Genomic DNA, 19,675 nt, shown 5'->3' with positions numbered 1-19,675 from the left:
GCAAAAACTCTGCAGCTGGGTGTATTAGGCTGAGGCCACACGGCGTTATGTGCGAGTCCTCGCATGACACTTGGCTCGCACTAGCAGCACAGCAGGAGCAGAATGTCATGCAAGGGTCATGCGACTCTGGTCCAATCGTGCGATCAGACCACAGCTGCAAAGGGGGGCGAGAAGGGGAGGGCAGTTGTTGCAGAGGGGAGGGACGGCGCTGTGGAGGGGAGGGATTTATCTCCCTATCTCCCCCGTTACCGGCTATTGTGATTCTCGCACTGCACTCGCATTACACCGGTGTAATGCGAGTGCAGTGCAATGTTTATCTCGCCCCATAGACTTGAATAGGTGCGAGTGAAACAGGATTGCATTACATTCGCAGCATGCTGAGACTGTTTTCTCGGTCCGATTAGGGCTGAGAAAATAATCGCTCTTGGGAGCGGGCACATAGAGTAATATTTGTTCGAGTGGAATGCGATTTTTTTTTATTGCATTCCACTCGCTCAGTTTTCTCGCTGTGTGTCCTAGGCCTTACTGCGTTCTCCATTGCATTTTAATTTCAACACTGTCTGATTGCATTCAGCCCTTGCTGTTCTGTATGGAGGTGGGAGATTCTCCCTGCACTGTGGTAACACATTTTACATTATGGGAGAGGTTGAGGGTGCATGTGGAGGCCCTAGAGGAGGTGGATGAGGCAAAAGCTGTGGAGGAAGTTGTAGATACAGATGTTTGTCCTGCAAGCCTTGGGGATTTCAAGAGTTGTAGAGCATTCCATTCCCCACCTGCCCCTGCATCCACCAGAGTCACCCAGTTCCCAGTCAGCGAGATGTAACACCCCTGGCTATGCTTGCTCATTGAAGTGTCAGTGGTAAAATGCAACCTGTCAGAAAGAGTTTTTCAAGGAACAGATAATGTTGTCTGCAACATGCTGGTGTCACGCAGACACAGCTTTATTAGAGAAGTAATGGTGTTAGGGTGAACTCTTAACCAGAGATCACTTGTTGCCTACTGCCTGGCCTAATTGGTGTGGACTAAGTGCATGCGTAAAGAATTCACACCAGACACAGTCGGATGTGAAATCTCTTCTTGATCACAGTTAAAATGGCACCGAACAGAGACTGAGTACAGAGCATGCGTCCTCTTGATATAGGCTAGGGGTGTACACAAGTTCGGATATGCCCATTTAGTGAGACAGTTCATGGGCTAGCCAATGGGGAGATCCGTGTTGCTGCTGATGGGCGGATCTGACTTCAGTGGAGGAATCCATGGTGTCATCTGATCTGTGGGTTGGTCCTCTCGCTTGCCCAGGGGTCTCCCTTATATGGTGGTCTTCTTACATCTGGACATTCCTTGCATTCCAGGCAAGGTGTGGAGAACAGGAAATGGCAGCCATCTTTATATCTGTGTCATGTGTATGATCTGAAACCTGAATTATGTAAGGCAAATCGACATATTTCCCACAATCCCTTGTCAAGAAGTTAATTAAGTAATTTATCTTATGGCTCTCCTCAACAATGGCGACCCGGCAACTGGTACTGGGAAACTGCCACAGCCATCAGCTTTTGGAAACTGCCTATATCTACTAGGCAGAAGGCAGAATTTCCGTGGCCAACCATTTAGATATGGTAAAGTTCAAGCTCTTAGCTTTGGCATGTGTAGGAAGAAATAATCTTTTATGTGTCCACAACTGCGGGACCGATGGGTGACTGCTGTGCTGAGAGAGGGTGGAGTAGGGTGTGCACAACAAAGTGGTGGACTGTGAGGGAGATGTAGGCGATGATGTTATAGTGGATTGAGAAATATGTGGTGTGCTCGGTGTCTGAGATTGTTCAAAAAACACCAGGCATGTCCATTTCTGTAACAGCTGACGAGCTCTCACTCACCATGACTGTAGGGTGAAAACTAGTTGAAAAGAAACAGAAAACAGAAGGCACCACTTAATATATTATGTAGATCAACCCAGTGTATGCTGACTGGACATGAAGGAAGAAAATGTGAAAAGATGCATACACACAAAGCGGGGCTCCACAAATTTACTATAAAAGGTTTATTAACCAAAATGTCTAACTTACAATTGAAGGGAACCTACATGAGTTTGAAGCCAGGACGCGTATACCAAGCTTCATGACCAAAAGTCCAGGGTCATGCACACCGAGCCGAAATTAAGGAGTCGGATGCGATGGTAGCAGAGAGGTGAGCGCGACCATTTTCTGATGCTGCGCATTCATTAGCATGTTAGTACACCCACATGGGTGTGCTTACATGCTAAGGGGGCCAACTAGCCAAGAGAAATAATGCCCTTGAGACTTGTCGCTGGCCTCATTAGCATGTCATATGGGATCTTTAGAAATACGTTTTCTAAAGATCCCATTATCTATGCTACTAGATGCAAGGATGGTTAGGCAGGCATTAGAAATATGCACCCAGAACTGCTTGTGGTTCTGGGTGCATATTGCACCTGATAGGTTCACTTAATTAACCATGTGGCCTTTTTAAATATTTTTTAAGTACACTGTCCAGATAGGTGAATAATAGGGCCAATAGGGACAAAACCTGACTGTTTGCAATAAGGAACCAGAGTGTAAAATATATCTCAGAATGGAAACATGTAAGCATATAGAGAATAAGCAAAGCTCGATATATTCCCATTCTATATGAACAACTAATACTAGAGACGTACATGATACTTATCGAGCTAATACCACCAGCTTATGTGGAAATATGGATGAAAAAATAGATCCCTTACATGGAAAAATGGAGCAAATAGCCAGTAAACAGCTTGCACGTCCAATGCATTTCACCACTAAATGCGTGACTTCTTCGGGGCAAGGTGCAATGTGGAAGGCTTATCTTGCAGTATATATATACATAAACGCACATAGTTTTAATTACTCTAATAATTACCTGCTAATCATGATCACACGAGCAGTAGCAGCTCAAACTCGCAAAACAGGATGTAAAAAGTTGAAAAGCACGATCCCAATGTGGCATTACCCCAATTCTGATATCAATGGAACTGATGTAATGACCTGGTTATTCTCGCGGGGCAAGAATGGGATTAGTGGGTCAACTGGACCGAAGGTATGAGCATTGGCCTGGAGGAGAGAAGTGGATCAGCCGCTGAGTCTTCACTAATGCCACCGGAGGTGGAGGTAGGCACATACACTAGTAAGCAGCTGACAGAGGGAAGCCAAAGGGATCAGCGATACCTCACCAGCTGGCGCCAAGGATTCAAACAGTCTCTAGTTGTGGATATAACAGCAGCAGCCAGTGTTGCGGATTTGGCTGGAATGAATGGATGGATGGCGTAGTGTGACGCCCTGGCAAAACCAGGTAGTCACAGTAGGTCCCCGCACAACACTGTTCCCTCATTAGGAAACACACAGCCAACCATTAAACCCTAGTCACCCCCTCTTAGGGACAGATAGACACACCAGTGGGCGTGACCAGGCGGTTGGTGCATGCCCACCCAGGGGTCTAGACAGCCTGGGGCGGGAAAAGTTCAGTCTGTCCAGTTCTGCTCAGAGTTGAAGTCAAGTTCAGTTTGGAGAGGAGTGTGGGCTGGAGCTAGGGGTAGCTCCAGCAGGGAAGCCCATGTTGAACGGTACCAGGGTAGGAGCCCTGGTGCCACTGGCTAGGAGGCAGACAGTGGTCTCCGTCAACAGGAGATGGGAAGACGGCTCGGTGGAACCGAGGTGGACCGGGCCAGGGTTGAAGCCCGATGGTACCAACACGGGGAACCGACCCGGAAACCGTAGCACATTGGGGGGTACTCGGACCTTGAAGCCAGGAACCAGAACCTACTGGACTGGCTAATTAACCGATTGAGGCCAGGACTAGAAGTCCTATCCCACCCAAAGTCCACCGATTAGGGAAAAGAGGTCACCGCCAAGGCCCATAGATCCCACGGGCCAGCATCTGCGGGCACGGCTCCTTAGGTCACATCCAGCCAGGAGTGGACTCCTACGTTTCATACAAGGTAGTATTTTCTACTAAAGAGGTGCAGGACAAGGATAGAGACCACCAGCCGGGTGGGGGATCCCGAACGCAACCGGCCGCGGCACTGGCCACCACCATCTTGGTTTACCAGAGACTTGTGTGTTTCCTTCAGAGTGAGTACACCAACATCCCCCTGTGACCGTCACTCCCTGCACCAGACTCACCGGGTCCCGGGGCCACCATCCCTGCCCACTGAGGGGTTAACATCTTGCTGCACAACATCTCACCCGGGTGCCCCGTAACAGCAGCGGTGGTGTCCCACCTCACCACACACCGTGGGTGGCGTCACGAACCTTTTACGGTCTAGCCCGTACATCTACGTCCCCCATTTTATTCGGTGTGTCCGCGAGACCCCCGGGTTCGGAGACCCTTGTGCCGCCACCCCTGAAGGTCCGGATCCGAGCAGCGGCGGCTGCTGGCATGGGGGCTGCACACCCCGAAACTTGGCGTCACGAACAGGATACTTACCCATCCACTTACCTTGTGGAAGTGCGCCTTGTATTGGACAGTCAGCAGTGATCCATTGCCGAAATTTCAGAAGTCGCCATTTTGGTCGCCATTTTGGCGCGAAAAACGACAACCCAGCGTCTTCTTCCCCGAGAAAAGGGTGCGAAAGACGAAGCCCCGCCCCCTGGGAACGCGGCCGGAAAGCAAGGCCGGAAGTCGAAAACAGAAATTTACAGGCCTGAGAGAAGAGTGCCGGCAAAAGACCAAGGGGGGGACGGGTGAAGATTCTGCGATATGTGACCGAGCAGATAAAGGGCATAGACTTCAGGACCCTGCCACCCTTCTTGTTCCTGGACCCCGCAAGAGCAACATGGCCGACCCATCTGACAAGCCCAGAGTACAGGAGCTCGTGCCCGGAACAGCGGCCTGGGTAGAAGCCCAGACACAGCAAATGTGCCGCCGGATCCAGGTGCAGGCACGCTTTATCTTGGAGTGGTGGGTGGCCGAGAAGGAGGAGCTGGCTGCAGCCGTGCAGGCTCGTGAAGTGGAGGCAACTTTGGAGGAGCGGGTGAGCGATCCACACCCCTATGTCCCACAGGGACTGGCCGATCAGGCTGAGGGACCCGGTCTGCCCCTGCCCGCCATACTGCCTCTCTCGCCGCCCATATCGGCTGCCGCTGATGCCCCACTCGGTCTACTGCCACTAACATCGGCAGCGGAATCCGTCCCACCAGTCCGCGAGGACCAGCCCAAGAAAGCCGCCAGCAGCAAGCCCGTCACCGCCCCGGCACCAACACCGGCCCCACGCAAGTCCAGCACCCGAAAGGTGTCCCGTCTGACTGAAGCCCCTACCGCGATCCCGGTCCCGAAAGGAGCCACGCTCAAGACGACAGCGGCCCCGGCAGTCGGCCCAGCCACGGCGGAGGCAGACCAGACGCTAGTCCCACAGGGCATGCTGACCGCTCCCAGGTGCCCGGCCTCAGCTGAGGCACGGCGGGGATGTAGCTGCCAAGCGGCAGAGCAGACCACGTCACAGCGGGGTTCCCCATTGCAGAAGGTGTCGATCGTGGCCGGCACGAAGGAACTCCGGCTGGGTCCATCCCCCGCACAAGTTGACCTGGAGCAACCAAGAGGAGCTCCGTACTGGGAGCGGCAGTGGCGGCAGCTGGCAAGGGAAATCGGCGCCAGGGAAAAGCGGAAAGCAGAGGTCTTGTCCCAGACCTATCAGCAGAAGGACAACCTGCGGGACGCAACCTTCCGGATGCGGGGCCCTGTTCACCAGGGCCAGGTCCGGCAGTTTAACCCCCAAAAGGGATGGGGTTTTATTTATGAGCCGGGCATGGAAGCGGAAATATTTGTCCCCGGAGGGATGTTTACCCGCACCTGCCCATCGGCCATCCAGACCGAGACCTGGAGCCCGGGGAATTGGTGGTCTACACCCGGCACTGTGGGGAGAGGGGGTAGTTTGCCCTCAATGTGAAGAGGTGGGCCGGAAGCGGGGCCCAGCACCACGTCCACCCCTCTCCGCCACTCTCCAACCCCGATGAAGATGAGGAGTATTAGGTAGCGGTTCCCGGCTACCCTCAGTTCAGCTCCCCCGTTTGGACAGTTACTTTGATATTCCGTTTAAAAGTTAAAAACAAAGACAATGGCTGAGAACTTGCAGACCAACCCATAAACTTTTAGGTCTTGTAAATAATCCTGGACTTTCCTTCTCTAGAACCTTGCAGCAGTCTCCGGAGAGGCTGATTGGAGGATGGGCCTGCGGTAGAGTAGGCCGAGGCTCAGTCACCATTGGGACCGATGACTATCCTTCGGCTCAGGGGTCCCCTGGACGTGGGGCCCTTGAAAAGTACTGCCGGGTAAGGAACTTTTTACCCGTCCCGTTTGGGCAACACCCGGACCTGTCCTGGACTTGGGCAAAGGGGTGCGCTTCTAGAACACTTCCGCAAGGTGTTCTAGATGGGCTTCATATGTCTTGGAATAGACAATCACATCATCCAAGTACAGCAGGACCGTCTCGAAGTTACGATGTCCCAAGCAACACTCCATGAGCCTCTGAAAGGTTCCCGGGGCATTACACAGCCCAAAAGGCATGCTGTTGAGCTCACAGAGCCCCATCTGGGTAGCGAACGCAGTTTTCTCGCGGTCCTCCTCCGCAACCGACACCTGCCAGTAGCCACTAGTGAGGTCAAGGGTAGAGAAATAATTAGCAATCTTCAACGCAGCCAATGACTCTTCAATGCGAGGGAGAGGGTACGCATCCTTATGCGTTATCTGATTAATCTTCCGGTAGTCCACACACATTCTCATAGTGACATCCTTTTTCTTCACCAGGACCAACAGAGCTGCCCAGGCACTACAACTATCACGAATGACCACTGCCTCCTTCATGTTCCTCAACATATCTTTGGAACACTGGTAATGTGCAGGTTGGATCAGCCTATACTTCTCTTTAATAGGTGGATGTGTACTGGTGGGAATATGGTGCTGAACCCCCTTAATCCTCCTGAAATCTAACGGGTGTTTACTGAATACCGGCTCATACTCCTGCACTACCCAGTACACCCCCTCCTTGTGATGTGCGGGTGTGGATTCAGTGCCCACATGTAGCTCCCTGCACCATTCCTCTAATTGTTCGGATGGGGTGTCACTGCCTGACTGTGATGCGGTGATAGTGGAGGTTGCCACGTGAATGGCGTCTGCATCTACTGTGAATAATTTAGCAATGGTGGCGTAGTGAGGTAGCCTAACCTCTTTCTCTCCACAGTTCATTACTCTCACGGGTACCCGTCCTTTCTTGACATCAATCACCCCTCTGGCTGCCATCACTATGAGCCAATGCTCAGACGGCAGCGGCTCCACCACTGCCGGGTAATCCTATCCACGGGGACCCACTGCCACCCTACACCAGATCATCATTTCACTCCGCGTAGGCACCACTAGAGGCGCCATATCCATCACTCGTACGCCACCAATCTCTCCACCCGACATATTCACTTGATGTCGCTGCAGGAGAGCCTGGATTTCACGTTGCAGAGCTCTCTGCTGGCCCCCTGCCGGGGTGACAGACAGTTGTTGTAATAGGTGCAGCACTTCCCCCATGCAGTTCTCGATCACGTTGGTCCCTAGGACCATTTCTGGGTTACAGTCATTGGGGTCATTCTGCACTACAATTAGCCCTTAGGCCCTGTGCCCACGGGAGCTTGCTTCTGCGGATTTTGCCACGGAAAACCTGCACATCTATCTGGATTTTCCAGATAAGTCTGCAGGTTTCAGCATGTACAGACACTCCCCATGTTATCCTATGGGACATGGGGAGTGCTGTGTCCACGTTGCGGAATGTGCGGTTGCGGAATATACTGCGGATATCCCGCAGCCGCATATAACTGCATGTCAATTATTCCTGCGGCATTACCTGCGGAAATCCCCTGCTTGGTCCCATACTTACATGCCTTGATAGCAGACACCCGGTCATTTTCCCTCGGGGCACAGGAGCAGGAAGAAGGAGTTGGGCGGGGCCTGCACTAGCTCCGGTCATGTGACAGCCGGAGCTAGTTCAAGCCCGCCCACCTTCTCCTTCACAGTGTAAACACAACCAGAGACGGAGAGAATTGCTGCGTGATGGAGGTATGAACGCCCCGATCACTCAGCACTTGTTCTGCATTGAGGATGCAGTGCCGAAGCCATAGTACTGTATCCTCAATGCAGAATGCCCGCACTATATCCGCAGGACATTCCGCAAATGAACTGCAGCATGTAAACAGACAAAGTTGTGCTGTGGTTTTCTGGGAGATCCTGCGGAATGTCCTGCGGATATAACCGCAGGACACTTTCCCCTGTGGGCACATAGCCTAAGGGGCACTTTGCACACTGCGACATCGCAGGTGCGATGTCGGTGGGGTCAAATTGAAAATGACGCACTTCCGGCATCGCATGCGACATCGCAGTGTGTAAAGGCTGGATGATACGATTAACGAGCGCAAAAGCGTCGTAATCGTATCATCGGTACAGCGTCGGCGTAATCCATAATTACGCTGACGCAATGGTCCGATGTTGTTCCTCGCTCCTGCGGCAGCACACATCGCTGTGTGTGAAGTCGCAGGAGCGAGGAACGTCTCCTACCGGCCTCACTGCGGCTTCCGTAGGATATGCGGAAGGAAGGAGGTGGGCAGGATGTTTACATCCTGCTCATCTCCGCCCCTCCGCTCTGATTGGCCGCCTGCCGTGTGACGTCGCAGTGACGCCGCACGACCCGCCCCCTTAACAAGGAGGCGGGTCGCCGGCCACAGGGACGTCGCACGGCAGGTGAGTGTGTGTGTGAAGCTGGCGTAGCGATAACTTTCGCTACGCCAGCTATCACCACGTATCGCTGCTGCGACGGGGGCGGGCACTATCGCACTCGGCATCGCAGCATCGGCCTGCGATGTCGTAGTGTGCAAAGCCCGCCTTAGTGTTTCAGTTCTGCCTGCCCCACCTTCAAGGTCACCTCCTTAAACCCCACCTGGGTCGTAGGGAGCCCGTTAGCCGCAATGATGGTCAAACTGGGGTCCGGGGAGGTGAGCTCACTGTCAGCCCAGTATTGCTTGTACAGTATATAAGGCATAGTTGTTACCTGCGAACCGGTGTCGAGAAGGGCGTAAGTCGGGATACCGTCCAGAGCAAGGGAGATGATGGGGCGGCCTCCAACGTATCGATCACGCCAGTCAGTTGGGCCTTGAGGGTCTATTCCTGAGGATTGGCTCTTGGCCTCATGGGTTGCTCGTTTAAAGGACACCGGCGAGAGTAGTGACCAGTCTTGTTGCACTTATAGCAGACAGGTGGTCCATACTGGCTGTCGTTGTTCTTCCTCCGCTGCATCCACGGAACGTCCTCTGGGCTGTCGATGAGCTGTAACTTCTCTGCTGGCTTGGCTTTCGACGGTAGCTGTATGGCAGCGAGGATCCTGGCGATGTCATCACTCAGGCATTGGACTTGCGAGGACAGATCCTTCGAGGTCCCGGCTGCTGCTGCGGGAGCCGGCAGTGCCAGCAAGGGGGCTGCTACTGAGACAGGAGCGGTGTCAGCCGGCCAAGATGGGGGATTTTGGGCACCGGCATCGTCCAGCTGTAGTGCTTTAATGGCCCGGTCTTTTAGAACCGCAAAGTTCAAGTCCACGTGCTCCAGAGACCAAAGGCGTAATTGTTTACGATCTTCGGCGGACCGTAGCCCCTGCAGGAACTGCTCTACCAGCATTTTGTTGCTTTCAACCTCCATAATAGGGTCCACCTGCTTCAGGGTGCGCAGAGTCGTCTGCAGCCTTAAGACGTAGTCTCGGATGCTGTCTTGCGGTTGCTGTCAGCAGTTATAGAACTACATCCACAGCTTCGCTTCAGTACGGGTTTCAAACGCAACTTGCAGTTTGTCAAAGATGGCGGTTACCAAGACCCGGTCAGCATCGGCCCAGGTCTCTACCTACTTCTCAGCGGCGCCGGTCAGCTGCCCAAGTACCACAGACGCCCGCTGCTTGCCAGTTATGGCATACAAATCAAGCATAGTTCATATTTTTTTTCTGAACATCTGTAGGGCATTGGGTTTCGCATCATACTGGGGTAGCCAGGCAGCGCCAGGCACGTATGGCAAGGAGATTGGCATTACCCGGGTGACCGCCGGGGCTACATCTTCCCCCGCTCCTGCGACCGGAGCGGGAGCCGCCACGTTTCCGCCATCTGCCACATTTGCGGGCGCCGCCACTCCAGTGGCCGGCGCCACCCCCGCCGTCGGGGTTGGGTGCGGACATCTTCCCGCTGCTCCCCCTTGGTCTTTTGCTGGCACTCCTTCTTTAAGCCTGTAAGCTTCGTTTTGCGACTTCCGGGCTTGCTTTCCGGCCGCGTTCCCAGGGGGCAGGGCTTTGTCTTTTGCACCCTTTTCTCGGGGAAGAAGACGCTGGGTTGTCGTTTTCGCACCCAAAAATGGCGGCAAAATGGCAACTTCTGGAATTTTGACAACGGATCACCGCTGACTGTCCAATACAAGGCGCACTTTCACAAGGTAAGTGGATGGGTAAGTATCCTGTTCGTGATGCCAAGTTTCGGGGTGTGCCGCCCCCGTGCACAACAGCCGACGCTGCTCGTATCCGGATCTTTTCCTTGGGCGGTGGCTCGAGGATCTCCGGACCCGGGGGTCTCGCGGAGACGCCGAATAAATAGGGAGACGTAGTTATACGGGCTAGGTTGTAGTAAGTTCATGATGCCAGCCACGGTGTGTCTTGAGGTGGGACACCACCGCTGCTTTTGTGGGGCACCCGGGGGCGATGTTGTGCAGCAAGATGGTAACCCCTCCGTGGGTAGGGATGGTAGCCCCAGGGCCCAGTGGCTCAGTGCAGGGAATGGTAACCACAGGGAGTGTGGTTGTACTCACTTTTAGTAAACACACGAGGCTCTGGAAAACCAAGGTGGTGGTGGCCGGTGCCGCGGCCGGTTGCGTTCTGGTCCCCCACCCGGCTGGTGGTCTCTATCCTCTTCCTGCACTGTTTGTGTATGGTGGACTGTCCTTGTATAAAACTCAGGAGTCCGCTCCCGGCTGGATGTGGCCTAAGGAGCCGTGCCCGCAGACGCTGGCCCGTGGGATCTATGGGCCCTGGCGGTGACCTCTTATCCCTATTCGGTGGGCTGTTGTCTTATATGAGGGACTTTGGGTGGGACAGGACCTCTAGTCCTCACCTCAATCGGTTAATTAGCTGGTTCCAGCTGTTTCTGGTGGCGGCTTCAGGGTCCGAGTACCCCCCTTTTGTGCTACGGTTTCCGGGTCGTTACCGGCGGGCTACAACTCTGTCCCAGTCCACCTCGGTTCTGCCGAGCCGTCTTCCCGTCTCCTGCTGACGGAGACCACCGTCTGCCTCCTAGCCAGTGGCACCAGGGCTCCTACCCTGGTACGGTTCAACTTGGGCTTCACTGCTGGAGCTACCCCTAGCTCCAGCCCTCACTCCTCTCCAAACTGAACTTCAGACAAAAACTGTTTGTTTTCCCGCCCCGGGCAGTCTAGACCCCTGGATGGGCGTGTCCCAACCACTTGGTCACACCCACTGGTGTGTCTATCTGTCCCTAAAGGGTAGAGATGAGCGAACCGGTCGTGGTTCGGCTCGAGCTTGGTTCGCCGAACGGAGGTCTCGTTCGAGTTCGGTTCGGCGAACCGGTTCGGCGAACCACTCGAACCCCATAGGAAACAATGGGAGGCAATGACAAACACATAAAAACACATTATAAATGTACACATACAGTTAATAAACATTGCCATAACACTTACCGGTCCCCGCGATCCGTCCTACACTCTGTCTCCTGCCGCTATTCCATCCAATGATCGCTGAATCCTCCCGGTAACCAGCACTGCCAGCAGTGATGACAGGACCTATCGTGACGTCAAAATAGCCATGTGACCAGTCACGTGTCTGTTATCTCATTGGCTACAGACTGGTCACATGCTATGACGCGTCATGCAGGACCTGCGAGTACATCTCTCCAGTACGCGGTGATCGTTTGGGTATCGCCGTGTACCGGGGACATGCTCTGGCACGCGGTCGGGTTCCCGGTCTGCTTCCCCGTTCCATTATAAACCGGCTGCCATAGCCGGTCGATAACGGAGATCACCATTGCTATAGCAATGCACCTGTCAGTGGTGACGTCACCGCTCACAAGCAGCAGCTCATTCTCACTCACGGATTGAGAACACTGCACGGGGAATAGCACTGCCTTCTTCCTATGCAGCGCTGCTGATGGAGAAAGAAGACAGAAGACCATGGATCATGGAGGGATGCGAGGGAGTAATAAACATGGAGTCTCTAATGTGACTGTGTATTTATTTCTATTAAAGCATTTTTTCTATCTGTGTGGTGTCTTTTTTTAACCCTTTATTGGAGATTCTTAATGGCCGGGTCAAACTTGCCTGACATTAAGACTCTCTGGCTTAATACTAGGTAGTAAAACAAAGCCAGTATTAACCCTTATTACCCAGCAAGCCACTGTTACCAGGGCTGTTGGAAGAGTTCGATACAGCACCAGATGATGGCGCTTCTATGAATTTTCTGGGGCGGCTGCGGATTTCAATTCGCAGCAGAGGCGCCCAGAAACCTCGGGCTAACCTGTGCTGTGGATTCCAATGCCCAGCTGCCTAGTTGTACCTGGCTGGACACAAACATGGGGCGAAGCCTACGTCATTTGTTTTTTAATTATTTCATGAAATAAGTGAAATAATTAAAAAAAAACGGGCTTCCCTATATTTTTAGTTCCCAGTCGGGTACAAATAGGCAGCTGGGGGTTGGGGGCAGCCCATAGCTGCCTGCTGTACCTGGCTAGCATACAAAAATATGGCGAAGCCCACGTAATTTGTTTTTTAATTATTTCATGCAGGAAACAACACAATTAGTGACTCCATCTTTATTGAAATAAAGAACCCCCCTCCACAGTAATCCTGGGTCAAGGGTCCCACGCCGTCCAATCCGGATCCAATATCATCTGATCGGTTTGCTGGAAGGCAAAGCGATCAGATGATGTGTCAGGTTGAAGGGCCTAAATCACATGACACAGCAGCTGATTGTATAAACGGCTTTTATACAATCAGCTGATACATCAGTGCAAAAAAAACAAACAAACAAACTACACACTTCAGTGCAGACTCCTGTCCGACCGCATCAGCTGATCATCGCCAGGTCTGAGAAAGAGAGAGAGAGAAAGAAGATAGAGAAAGAGAAAGAAGAGAGAGAAAGAAGCAAAAGAGGAGAAAGAAGAGCAAGAGAGAAGAAAGAGAGAGAGAAAGAAGAGAGAGAAGAAAAAGAAGAGAAAGAAGAGAAAGAAAGGAGAGAGGGAAAGGAGAGAAAGAAAGGAGAGAGAGAAAGGAAAGAAAGAAAGGAGAGAGAGAGAAAGGAGAGAGAGAAAAAGAAGGAGAGAGAGAAAGAGAGAGAGAGAAAGGAGAGAGAGAAAGGAGAGAGCGATAGGAGAGAGAGAAAAGAGAGAGAAAGAAAGGAGAGAGAGAAAGGAGAGCGAGGAAGAAAGGAGAGAAAGAAGAGAAAGAGAGAAGGAAGAGAGAGAGAAAGAGAGAAAGAAGAGGGAGAAGAGAAAGAGGAGAAAGAAGAGAAAGAAAGGAGAGAGAGAGAAAGGAGAGAAAGAAAGGAGAGAGAGATAGGAGAGAGGGAAAGGAGAGAGAGAAAGGAGAGAGAGAGAAGGGGAGAGAGAGAGAAAGGAGAGAGATAGATAGAGAGCTCACAGCTGATGTCCGGCTCCTCCCCTCGGTGCATAATTAAATTATATTTATAAATATATTATAAATATAATTTAAAATAAAAAAAAAAAATATTTTCCGGGACTAGAACTCCCGATGTTATGCTTCTTAGGTGGGTGCTTTATCCAATATTCTATTGCTTCTTATAAAAGAGGTAGGCAGATTTTCTAATCTTGAAGCCTGCTGTACTGACTGAAGTCTCTGCTAACTGCATGAGTCACTTCATTGCTACGGAGCCACTACATCCCGAGAGAGCAGAGCTGACCTTGTCGTGTGGATTACTTCGGACCTGGAGGGGTATTTTTGGCATTAATAAAGGGGTGAATAAGGGTTGTTTTTTTGTCTTTTATTCCAAATAAAGGATTTTTCGCAGTGTGTGTTTATTTACTTTCACTTACAGTTTAATCATGGAAGGTATCTCGGGGAGACGCCTGCCATGATTAAACTCATTATTACCCCAATTGCCACCGCACGAGGGCAATTCGGGATGAGCAGGGTAGAGTCCCGCAGGACTGTCGCACCTAATGGATGCGGCAATTCTGAGCGGCTGCAGGGTGATATTGTTAGGGTGGTGGGCTCCCCATACCGTGGCGCTCTCCATCCTGACAATACCAGCTTCCAGCCGTGCGGCTTTATCCTGGCTGGTATCAAATATGGGGGAAACAGCAATTTATTTTTTTTTACTTATTTATTTTAATGCATGATATAGACCTGCCCACCGGCGGCTGTGATTGGTTGCAGTGAGACAGCTGTCACTCAGCTTGGGGACGTGTCTGACTGCAACCAATCATAAGCGCCGGTGGGTGGGGAAAGCACGGAATAACTAATTGACTAATGAAGCGGCAGCCATTTTCTAAAGAGGAAAAGACGCCAGATTTGTGACAGCCGGGGAGCGAGACGCACGTGATCGCTAAGTAGGAAAGAGAGAGGGATTGTACTGGGGACGCAGGACACATGCAGATAGCAACATGTGCACATAGCCTTGCTGTGAAAAGCCACATTTATAGTGATCGAACCGTTCTCGAACGTAACTCGAGCTGCCGAACTTTTAGCAAAGAGCTTGAGTTCTAGTTCCAGGGTTGGATGAAAAGTAATGCCTCCACCTTCATAACTCCTCAGCAGATGGCAGCGCTGGTATGGGGCAGGTACTGTACTGTTCAGTAGACTCTCCTCTACAGCTCCAGTTGGTGGTAAACCTTAGGCCGGTTTCACATTTGCATCGTTTTGACGGAAACGGAATCCAGCACACATGCAGTACAGTTCATTTATTTACAGTGGAAGCGCAACACCATGTGGTTGTGTGCTTCATATACAACCGCATGTGTCCACATGATGTCGTGCTTCCACTGTAAATAAATTAACTGTACTGCAAGTGTGCTGGATTCTGTTTCCGTCAAAACGACGCAAATGTGAAACTGGCTTTAGCACTGAACGGTTGTCTTGTTATAGTGTAAAGAATATATCACTGCGTAGACGGTTGGTCAATGCGATTTAAGCAACGTGCGGTCATTGAATTCTCGACAGCAGAAGGTGTCACCCCAAAGGAGATTTATCAGAGAATACAAGCCGTGTATGTGATTGTGCTGATGTGTGCACTGTGCCTTGTTGGGCCAGTAGTAAGATTAAAGATGGTGAGGCGGGAACGTCTGACTTGTGTGACAAAGAAAGAGTTGGACGTCCTGTGACAGCAACCACGGGGTTACACATGGAAATGTGGCGCCCCTGACCTGGTCAGGCACCACTGAGTACTGCACCCATGCTGGGGACAGTACAATACAGGTAATCCAGAAGGCTGACCGAGGTGTGACTACACAGGCGCATAGTGATCAGGTCTCACACATGTACCTTTGAGAGGACCCCTGGGGATCCCAGGAGGGGGAAAAGCCTTCACCTCCACTGGAATAGTGGAGGGGGCCAAAAGCCTCCATCTCCTCTCAAGGGGTGTGGTAAGAGAGTCTGGTTGCTAGGTGGCGTAGGCAAGAACAGGAGAGGAGGAGCAGTGAGCCAGTTCAGTGCAGAGTCCAGGGAGCTCGAGAGAGGAGCAGATCCCGTGGGCTGCTGTAGTCTGACAGCGTCCGCGCAGTGGCTACCGACGGGGGAGAACGGTCAACTAGGAGTGCTACCCGAAACCCATCTCAGCTAGAGAGAGAGCACGGAGTGGGAAGTAAGGAGACTGCTAGGGAGTACCAGGCCCAAACGGGCGGCAGATCCCGAAGCGGAGATAGATCCAGCTTTCTTTTGCTAAACCTGCCGGTGTGGGGCTCTCAAAGCCCACGCCACAACACCACAAAAGCCGCAGCCACGTAGCCACAGATAGGGCCCATAGGTCACAGGAGGCAAGTAGCTGGAGTGGCCTGGTCCAGGCGACAAGCAAACGGCAAACGAAGGGGAGTGAGGCTTCAGCAACTTCCCTGGGTGACCCCCATAGGGACTAAAAGTCGGGGTTACCCCAAACCACCAAGGGCTAAGGAAGGCGAGTTGGTAGTCACCATCATCGGTCAGCCTGAAGGATACCTGGTTCCAGCCTGGTTAATCCCAGCTACGCCCGGGTTACTCACCCTGCCATCTGAAGTGAGTAAAACCCCTGAAAGACATTCTGCTTGTGTGGAGTTATTCTGCGCCTTGTGGTTCTACACACCTACACAGGGCCCTGGGGCTTGCCTCACTCTCAGGAGGCTATTACAACTGACTGCATCCACCATCAGCCCCAGGCATCCCTCAACCTGCAGTGGCGGTCCCCACTGACCGCAATACTGAGAGTGGCGTCACGATCAACAGAAGATTTCCTACCGGTGACAAGATCCAGCCGCGTGGAGTCCCTGAAGGTAATGCACCGACACTGCATCCGCGGGGCTTCACATCTGGCGTCACGAACAGGATAAGGACTAGACCTGTTCAGACAGGTGACCATGTGCCTGGGCGGTCCGCTTGGAAAATTGGAAGCGCCTCCATATTGCCACCATGAAAAGCGCGCTGAAAAACAACAGCAGCCCGCGCTGGAAGAAGTTACCGCCCACGAAGAGGTGTGGCTACCCAGAGATCCCCTGCAGAGTTCTGACCTCGCTTGTAAAGAGAGCGGAAGCGTCCAGAGACGTCGGGACAGAAAGGGAGCCAGAAGCCTGCTGCTGGGAGAGGAGCTGCTGAAAGAGGCAGAGCGGAAACTGAACAGCTTGCTACTAGAGGCAACGACGAGTCCACTGCTGGGAAATCGTGCAGAAGAGGGCGCAGAAGAAATGGCGTCTGACCGCAGAAACCCAGAACCGGGCTCCGCTGCCTGGTGGTATCGGGAGCTGGCCCAGTTCTGCGACCGACTGGAGACCCGGGTCGTGGAGCAGATCAGAGAAGAACGCATGGAACTTCTGGAGATGGCTGCCGCGGTTCAGGCCTATGAAGGGAGAGCCGCGCGCCGAGCGCCAGACCGAGTGGCAACGACTCAGACCCCGATGCTGCCACCGATGGGTGAGTCCAGTATTACCCCTGCCGGCCCGGATGCCCCGACCCCTGCTGCCACGCCCGCGGTCCCTGAAGAGGCGCCCGGCGCGGCGACGCTGAGCCAGGCCGCAGCCACGCCAGGTGCGGCCCGCCAAGCCCAGGCCGCCGCAGCGATGCCCTGCTCGGCCCACCAAGACCCGGTCCCTGCAGCGATGCCCTGCTCGGCCCACCAAGACCCGGTCCCTGCAGCGATGCCCTGCCCGGCCCGCAAAGAACCGGCTGCCACCGCGACCCTCATCCGCGCCGCAGGCGTAACGCTGACCCAGGCCGCCGCCCTGCTAGGCCCGGCCCGCCAAGACCCCACCGCCGCAGCAACGCTCGTCCGCGCCGCAAGTGAGGTGCTGAACCAGGCCGCAGCCACGCCAGGCGCGGCCCGCCAAGCCCAGACTGCTGCAGCGACGGCCAGCTCAGCCTGCACAGAGCCCACTGCAACAGCGACGCCGACCCAGGCCGCCGCCATGCAGGGCGCGGCCCGCCAAGACCAGGCCGCCGCCATGCCAGGCGCGGCCCGCCAAGATAAGATTGCATCATCATTAACCCCGGCCTGCAAGGCCAGAGCAGACACCGCTCCCCAGTCCAAAGAGGTCCCTGCTGGAAAGCCCACGCTGGGGGAGGACCCCGCATACTGGCAGCTGAAGGCTGACATGGAGGCCAAGTTTCCACAATGGTTGGTGGACCAGTACATACTCCCTCCGCACACCCCCAAGAGGATTCCGGCAACCCCTGCAGCAATCACGCCAAAGAGTCCCCCGCCTGGGCCTGCTGAAGGAAGTCCATCCCCAGCACCGCCACCAAAGGAGTGCCAAGAAGAACTAAGGGGGAGAGGAGGCCAGGAAGTTGAGGAGTTGACTCAGGAGCCACCAGCTGTGGACCCATGCCCAGAGCCGGAGATGCTGCCATATTCCCGCTGGGATGAAGAAGACCTGACACCGTCTGCTGACGAAGATCTGACCAGAAACCTCACCTGGGGGCCTGCAGGCATTGAAGTAACAGCCCAGCAGAATCAAGCCCGCAAGACACGGCGCCGTAGCAGAACCCAGTCTTTCCCTGCACCGCAATCCCCAGACCAGAAAGATGAAATAACGGCCAGAGACCTAGAAGAAAAGCGGTTCCTGAGAAGAGCCAAAGCACAGGTCAGAGGACCCCTTTGCAGAGGAGTTGTGGAAGATTTTAGCCTGAAGTCAGGGTACGGATTCATCGTTGCACCTGGTATAAAGGAAGGTATCTTCGTCAATAGAAGAGACGTGAGAGCTCATTTGCCCAGAGGACACCCTGGCAGAAACTTAAAGATGGGAGACTCCGTACAATTTACCATGCATCAAGGAGAAAGAGGGTGGTATGCGCTCGATGTAGCACCATGTCCTAAAGAAGAAGAAAGGAAAGACAGCGATAGAGAAAGAAAAGACAAAGAACCTACTGATGAGACCACCACGGACGATGAAAAAGGTCAAGAAAGCAACAGGTGCCGCAGCCCTACAGGCCCAAGCCCTGGTGAGGAGGAGTCTGCATAAAGTTCATGTAAAGTAAAGCAAGTTACCAGTTTGAAAAGTTTGTTTTGCAACGTTTTACAAGTTTAAGAAATGTGCCCACATAAACTGATGTGAGAAATAAACCTTAAGGCTATGAACTGGCTATAGCCACAAACTCTCGCAGTGTAAATAGTTACACCAGAGGGTACCACCACCAGAGCCAGCCTGTTTAGGGGCTTGGCTCGTCTGCAACCAGGGAGCACGTCCGTATATAGGGCCTTGGCTCACCTGCAACCAGAGAGCATGCCTGTTTATGGGGCCTGGCTCTCCACCACAAAGAGGGTACCTGGTCAGCACCAACTGTGGAGGCCGCCTCTACATCCTGCCAGAAGAGGCTGAAGGCGCGGATCCACCAGGCCAGGTATACCCTGAAACCACCAGACCAAGAAAGCCGCCTCTACATCCTGCCAGAAGTGGCTGAAGGCGCGGCCAACGTGAGAGGGTTTTGGGTGGGTTAACGGACTTGTGGGTGGAGGGTGGTGATGTATGGTACCTGGTGATCTTAAAAATGTTTTACATGTTTTAATGTTTTATGCATTTTAAAATGTTGTCTTGCAGCCCGAGGACGTGCTGGTGATAACTAAGGGGGAATGTGGCGCCCCTGACCTGGTCAGGCACCACTGAGTACTGCACCCATGCTGGGGACAGTACAATACAGGTAATCCAGAAGGCTGACCGAGGTGTGACTACACAGGCGCATAGTGATCAGGTCTCACACATGTACCTTTGAGAGGACCCCTGGGGATCCCAGGAGGGGGAAAAGCCTTCACCTCCACTGGAATAGTGGAGGGGGCCAAAAGCCTCCATCTCCTCTCAAGGGGTGTGGTAAGAGAGTCTGGTTGCTAGGTGGCGTAGGCAAGAACAGGAGAGGAGGAGCAGTGAGCCAGTTCAGTGCAGAGTCCAGGGAGCTCGAGAGAGGAGCAGATCCCGTGGGCTGCTGTAGTCTGACAGCGTCCGCGCAGTGG

The 19,675-nt window shown here is 53.3% G+C and overlaps 1 long non-coding RNA gene across 1 annotated transcript in view; it reads right to left on the bottom strand.

Moving 5' to 3' along the window:
- Window positions 1–16,514, bottom strand: part of LOC142310449 (uncharacterized) — a 154,006-nt gene extending 137,492 nt beyond the window's left edge. The window contains exon 1 of the long non-coding RNA XR_012754156.1: window positions 16,480–16,514. This is a non-coding gene — a long non-coding RNA (uncharacterized LOC142310449). The remainder of the gene's footprint in view (window positions 1–16,479) is intronic.
- Window positions 16,515–19,675: the final 3,161 nt, after the last annotated feature.

The sequence above is a fragment of the Anomaloglossus baeobatrachus genome, chromosome 5 (genome assembly GCF_048569485.1).
Source record: "Anomaloglossus baeobatrachus isolate aAnoBae1 chromosome 5, aAnoBae1.hap1, whole genome shotgun sequence".
Lineage (NCBI taxonomy): Eukaryota > Metazoa > Chordata > Amphibia > Anura > Aromobatidae > Anomaloglossus > Anomaloglossus baeobatrachus.
This window is presented reverse-complemented; position numbering and strand designations above follow the sequence as displayed.